This window comes from Centruroides sculpturatus, unplaced genomic scaffold (assembly GCF_000671375.1).
Source record: "Centruroides sculpturatus isolate CEXI.00-Female unplaced genomic scaffold, Cexi_2.0 scaffold423, whole genome shotgun sequence".
In the NCBI taxonomy this organism is placed as follows: Eukaryota; Metazoa; Arthropoda; class Arachnida; order Scorpiones; family Buthidae; genus Centruroides; species Centruroides sculpturatus.
Window position 1 is genome coordinate 1 of NW_019384765.1, and position 6958 is coordinate 6958.

Genomic DNA, 6958 nt, shown 5'->3' on the forward strand with positions numbered 1-6958 from the left:
GAAGCATTATACTCTTGGAAGTATAATTTTCAAATTGTCTTATTTTATTTCTTTGTCTATGGTTTACGCCTCACTACATCTGGCAATGGCACCAAATACAACGAAGAGTAAAACTGTTATTTCAGTATTTAATCCTTTCAAATATCTATGAACTCCTGTTCTTTAATTTAAGTCTTAGCCAATTCAAGGAAGTCATCCTTTGACCTTGCAGACCAGTCTCTACAATTGGACAGATGAGTAAGCAATAGAGAGTATATTCAAGACCCTCTACCCCTGGCTAGCCTCTCACAAAACTGAAGGTCAAGAAAAGAAAAAAATTTAAAGTTTTAAGACAATATGATCATGATTATTTGAAATATGGTTTTATACAAGAACCTAGAACTGAACTTGATCCACAACCGTTTTGTGTTGTATGTTCTATGAGTTTATCCAATGAAATCATGAAACCATCAAAACTTACCAGACATTTCCTGACTAAACATCCAGATTTAGCTAATAAGTCAGTTGAATATTTTCAGAGATTGCATGATAATTTACAAAAGCAAATATATCCTTTAAATAAAATGATAATTCAATATAAGTCTGTATTAAAAGCCTCTTATTTGATGGCATTTCAAATAGCAAAATCAAAAATATCTTATACAATTGGAAAGGAACTAATTAAACCTTGCTTATTACAAGCTTGTGAGGAGGTTTTGGGAAATCAAGCCACCCAAAAAATGAAGGTGATTCCTATGTCTGCTGCGTCTGTGAAATGCAGAATTAAAGAGATAGCCAAAGATGTTGAAGTTCAAGTAGAAATGATCAAAAATGCTACATTTTATGCAATTCAACTTGATCAATCAACCGACATAACAAACAAAGCTATTCTTTTTTGCTTTGTGAGATTTAATTTCGAAAATTATTTAAAAGAAGAATTTCTATGTTCACTCGACTTGCCAGGTAGAACAACTGGTTCTGAAATCTTCAATGTATTGAATGATTATTTTCTGAAGCATGAAATTGATTGGGGAAAATGTATAGGAATTAGTGATGTGCTGGATCGTTAAAAATGTATATCCGCGGATACGGATACGGATCTCAACTTTCGTACCAGTCGGCGTCGGTGCGTGTGACCTTGGACCGATAGTTGATGCTTTGCATTAATAACGCGACGTGTTTTGACTTGCACTGCGCGTGTTTTTGTTTATAGTGTAAAAGTGTGCTAAATTAGAATTCACCACAAAGGCAGACAGGATAAAGTAACAAAAGTTGATATAATTTTCCAATTAATCTATTTCGCGATTTTATACAGATTCTATTTCGAGGGATTCCAACTTTCACGGTACAAACAGTAGCATGCGAAATTACAACGATAATAATAGTTCGCTGTATCCAAAGCACGTGTACAATACAGATCCCGATCGCGACAATATAATCCGGAACCTTAAAATTAACCTTAAACACTTACTTAACACTAATAACAGAAAAAGGGATAGAATTAAGAAAACAGAAAAAATGGTAGATAAGATAGAAATAGAGATATCTGGGGTTTTGTCCCTTTTTTCGGCTTGTTTCTTTATGCATACTGTTGGGTGGGATAACACACGTCCTTCTCATATAACTGGCCAGTTCTCTTCTTCAATAATTAGGATTTTTTTTCCACAGTCGTTAATACGACCTTAAAACAGGATCTTTTTTCTGAACTTATTTCTGAACTATCCGGTCATTGAAAATACGACTCCCAGTCAGTAGCGTAGCATGGGGGGACGGCAGGGGCGGCACTTTTTAGGGGGCGGCAAAATTTCACAATAAATAATAATAATATCTTTTAAGAATTTGAACCATTTTATTTCATACTTTTGTCCACCTACGATTCGGTCCGATTGAAATGAGCACGGAATAGTGTTACCATCCGACTCGCCGACTATATTTACAAAAATATAGCGTATAGTTTAGTGCAGTGTTTCCCAACCTTTTTTGTGCTATGCCCCACCTAAGCCTTTCAAAAATTCTTATGTCTTCCTAACATATACAGCAGCTATACGGTTAACTTAAACTCTGGACAAGTCCATTTTCGAATTGCCCTCCTTAGCAATCCAATTGCCCCCTGTGGGGCGTGGGCCCCACGTTGGGAAACACTGGTTTGTGGTTAGTGTGACACGGGATAGCATAGATTACGTTTGTGTTTTTGGAGAGTGTTGAGTTAAATTAAAATAAAAACAATGTCGACAAAAAAGTTTAGTAGTGTAATATGGAAATATTTTACGATAGTAAATGACGAATGTGCTATTGCTACCTATCTTTAAAATTTCATATAAGTAATGAAATTCATTAAGATAAAAGATCCGTTAAAGATCCGCTAAAAAGTAATGGATATGGATATGGATCTTTTTTTTTCCCTCGGATATCCGCGGATATGGATACGGATACCCGGCACATCACTAATAGGAATATGTACAGATGGTGTTGCAAGTATGACCGAGCATCAATCTGGAGTTGTTAAAAAAATAAAAAATGTTGGACACAGATATAATTTTTACTCATTGTACTTTACACCATGAACAACTTGCTGAAAAAAGATTATCTCCAGAATTGCATGAAGTACTGTCTGATGTAATTAAAATTGTAAATGAAATTCGGCATAAAGCTCTCAACTCTCAATTATTTGAATCACTTTGTGATGAAATGGGCTCAGAACATAATCATCATCATCTTCATGCTGAGGTGCGTTGGTTGTCAACGGGTAAAGTTTTAACCCGATTGTTTAATATGCAACAAGAAGTAGAATTATTCTTTCAACAACAAAATAATTCTAAATTCCAAAATTTCTTCTTCAATGATGACTGGGTAGCAAAGCTTGCTTATTTGGCAGACATTTTTTCTTTGTTAAATGAGTTGAGCATACTTATTCAAGGAGAACTTTCAGACGTTTTTACTTTGCAAAGTAAAATGGATGCATTTCAGAAGAAAATATTGTTATGGAAAGAACTATTAATTGGAGAAGATTTGCAAATGTTTCCAAATCTGGATGAATACATAAAAGAAAAAGACATCAACCGACAGATAATAGGTCTTGTTCAACAGCACTTGCAGCCATTCAAAGAGTCTTCTGAACATTATTATCCAAAAGAAGAGGATCCCAGAAATGGAAATATGTAAATAGTAAACCCATTTTCTTCAAATATTGAGGAAAGCAATTTCAATGTGAAAGAAAAAGAAAGTTTAATCAAATTATCATCAGATGATACTTTCAAACTTCAATTCAACTCATCTTCAAGAAGTCATTTTTGGCTTTCTGTAAAAAGCGAATATCCAATATTGAGTGAAAAAGCCTTAAAACGTTTGACTCCATTCACAATGATCTACTTGTGTGAAAAACCATTCTCAACTGTTAAAAACAAATATTGTGCTCAGCTTGAAATAGAAGCTCCTTTATGTGTTACAGTGACATCATTGGAGCCAAGGATTAGTAAAATAATTTTAAAGCAAGAGCAGCAAATGTTGCACTAATTTTTAATATATATTACTATTATTTATTACTTTTTTGTGTTTATGTTACCGTCAAATAAATGCAATTAAAATTATTAATACAAATATAAATTTATTTATTTAAATATATATAACTAGCTGTTACCCGCGACTTCGTCAGCGGAGGTTTTGCAAGCAAACCCCATTTACATCCAATATTTCAATAACCATAGTAATTGTTATATAACACCTACCGCTGAAGAGAATTGCCGAAAATCAAACGAACNTCATAAAAATTCATATCTTTAAAAATTATGTTAGTGGTCCGCAATATCTAAAAGGTTGCCAACCCCTGGCCTAGAGAATAATGGTGTTTGAACCAGTTACATATTGATAATATTATAATCATTATCAAATAATTGATTATAAGTTTAAATAATCTAAAGAAGTTAAAGTTATAAAAATATACGAATGAAATATTGAAATAAAAATACTTTACATACATTTATGACTATCAGATAATTATTGTTTTTTTATTCTATACATCCATAATTAATTTAAATAACTTCAAAGTCAATATATATATTTTTTAATACTCCTATTATAGACTTTTCTAATAAATTTTGGTATTTTGATTAAGTTAACTGTTGGCGTAACATCTGAACTGAGTATTTAATACACCTAACAAGGTATATTTGATATCATAGGTAAAGAATATCTTATCTTGTGAAGAAGAAAAAAATCACAAAAATTCTGAATCATAGTTGTACAATGACAATAGTCAATAATTTGTATTTTAGACTAGATTGCTTTAAAAATTCATACTATTTCCTATCCAATTTACAGATTAATTTTGTAATGGAAAATTCCATAAAAATTGTTTATGGATGCTGTTCATAATTTTTTATACATTTAGGGTGTAGATATAAGCATTGGCTTGGGTTATATCTTGCAATTGCAGTAAAAGTATGGTAATCAATAGTGGGTTATTCATTGGTTTGGATGACATGTACTTCATCCCATTTGTATGGGGACAAATCCTATATTAGGTCCTATGAAAGATAACAGTATAATTTAAATTACATAGTTGTAGTGTGTCTTGAGACTAGTACATTTTTTGTCTGGTTAAAAAAGTAATCAAAGGGGAAATGGCTGAACATCATCAAAAACTGAGTGTGAGGCTTCTCTGCACAGCCTCGAGTACCAAATGCCATGCAGAGAAGCCTTACACTTGATCTTAAATTTCACAATAGTAATCTCAATGTTGAGTATTTTCCTTTCTGCTGAGGTTTACCTAATTTTTATTTGATCTTTGATATAATTTTTGTTGATAAAATTTGTTGATAAAATTTTTTTGTTAAAAAATATATCGTGCTTATTACTAATGTTAATTTGGACATTTGTAATTTTAACACAATAGAGTACTATCTCAGTAATCCAATATATATGGGACTGAAGCAGTGTCAGAATAAGAAGACTAGTGGATTATTGGAAGTCAACTTCTAGAAGAATGACAAAAGTTTCTTGTGCATATGAAAACCAAAAATCTACTTCTTAATTAGGAATGAGAAAGATCTGCAGAAATTAGACACAAAATTTAGGAATATATTTAATCCCATTTTATAACAAAAACCAGGTACAACAATTATTTTTGTATAGGATATATATCCTGGTCACTACAAGCCAGAGATTTAAAGAATATGAAGTTAATATAAAGAAGAAAAGACATAAGATAAAGTCTGACATATTAGAATGTCAAAATTAATATGTAAATAATTTTTGTAAGGCTAGATTTAAGAACAGTTAAGCTTCCTTATTCAGTCAATATTGGAAAAAAAGCTTTAATTATTTAGTGATGTCAGCACTGGAAACTTGGTGGATAAACAAAAAGATGGTTAATGGAAGTTCTATAAAATTATTTAAAATAAATTCCATTTTAAGGTAATTTGTTTTTGTTTCAGTCCACTCCTAGTCTTCACAGATGCAATGTTGCAAATTTTATACAAAAATAGCACTTTAGATGCCTCTGCTGCTTCTTGCACTTAAAACCATTTCAATGCACTTTGGAAGCATAACTTTGCTTCACTGTAGTTAATTATGGTTTTGCATCTATTGTTACTTTTTCATCCTCCTCATTTTTGAACCCATCCATAATTTTTACATTTCACACTAGTTCTTCATCACTTTTAAGTGAAAAACTAGTACAAAGAAAAGAACAAAATAATGGAGAATAAGTATGCACTGCTGTTACAATTGTACTACTTAGACAAGTGACAAAGTCTAGTGATATGATGATTAACAGAAATTGACAGACAAAAGGAGTTTTACCATACTATCTTTATATTTCAAATTTTGCAATTATTTCATTTTTTATACTATTTTCAAAAATGAAAGTATAAGAATACACATGTTTGTAATGTTTAATAAATAATGAAAAAAATATAGTTGTAAACATTTTTATTTTATATAAAATAAAACCAGAGTTAATAAATAAAACAAAATTTTAAACACTGTTTAAATATAAAAAGTTTTACTTTGTAATTTTAGACATCCTATTAGTTAATGTTTATTTGTATAAAAGTTGATGATAAAATGAAGTAAGTGATAAGATAAGCAATTCATTTTATAGAAGTGTATAAAAATTTTAATCTAAATATATAAAATTACTTGTCCTGACTGACTGAGTCACTGATTGATTCATCATCACCCAGAGCAAACCACTGAACCTAAAGAGGTAAAATTTGGTACACAGTTAGGGTACGTCATGAAAACGCACACTAAGAAGGGATTTTTCAAAATTCCCTCATAGGGGAAGAGGGAGAGCATTAAGGCTTAACCGGAAGAACGGCTTCTACTGTACTATTTTAGATGCGATTTTTTGTTTTCAACTACGTTTAGTCTTCATTGAGTACTTAGGTGTATTAAATTGATAACATTTCAGACATTGTTATAAATATTTTTATATATTTAGATTTTTTAACTAAATGTTCAAACTGTTTTAAATTCAAATTTGTTATTGCATATTGGTTCTATTATAGAACAATTGTAAACGTTCCAGAAAATTGATCAAATTGAATATAGTTTGTTTGATTCTCAGCAATTCTCATCATTCTCAAGTGGTAGGTGTTATATAACAATTACTTTGATTGCTGAAATACTGAATATAAATGGGGTTTGCTTGCAAAACCTCCATGGGCAAAGTCGTGGGTAACAGCTAGTTTTTATATATAAAATTATAGTTTCTCTACAAAAATATAATTTGTATCTTTGTAGAGAAAAAAAATAAAATAAAATAAATGACATATTTGTAATATTGTTTACGAATATGTCATTTATTTTACATGTTTATGATATTTACTTTTGAATAAAGTAGATTTTGTTACATTATTTTATTTTAAAGATATGTTTTAATGATATTGAAATTGTTTTGTTGTAAAGTTAGAACATTTAGTTAATAAGAACATTAATTTGAAATAATAAATTGTTCAAAGAATGATTAATTTTGAAA

General features: G+C 30.4%; 1 pseudogene; it reads left to right on the plus strand.

Annotated features, from left to right (window-relative positions):
* The first annotated feature begins 324 nt into the window (after positions 1 to 324).
* LOC111628898 lies at positions 325 to 3492 on the plus strand (annotated as a pseudogene).
* Positions 3493 to 6958: the final 3466 nt, after the last annotated feature.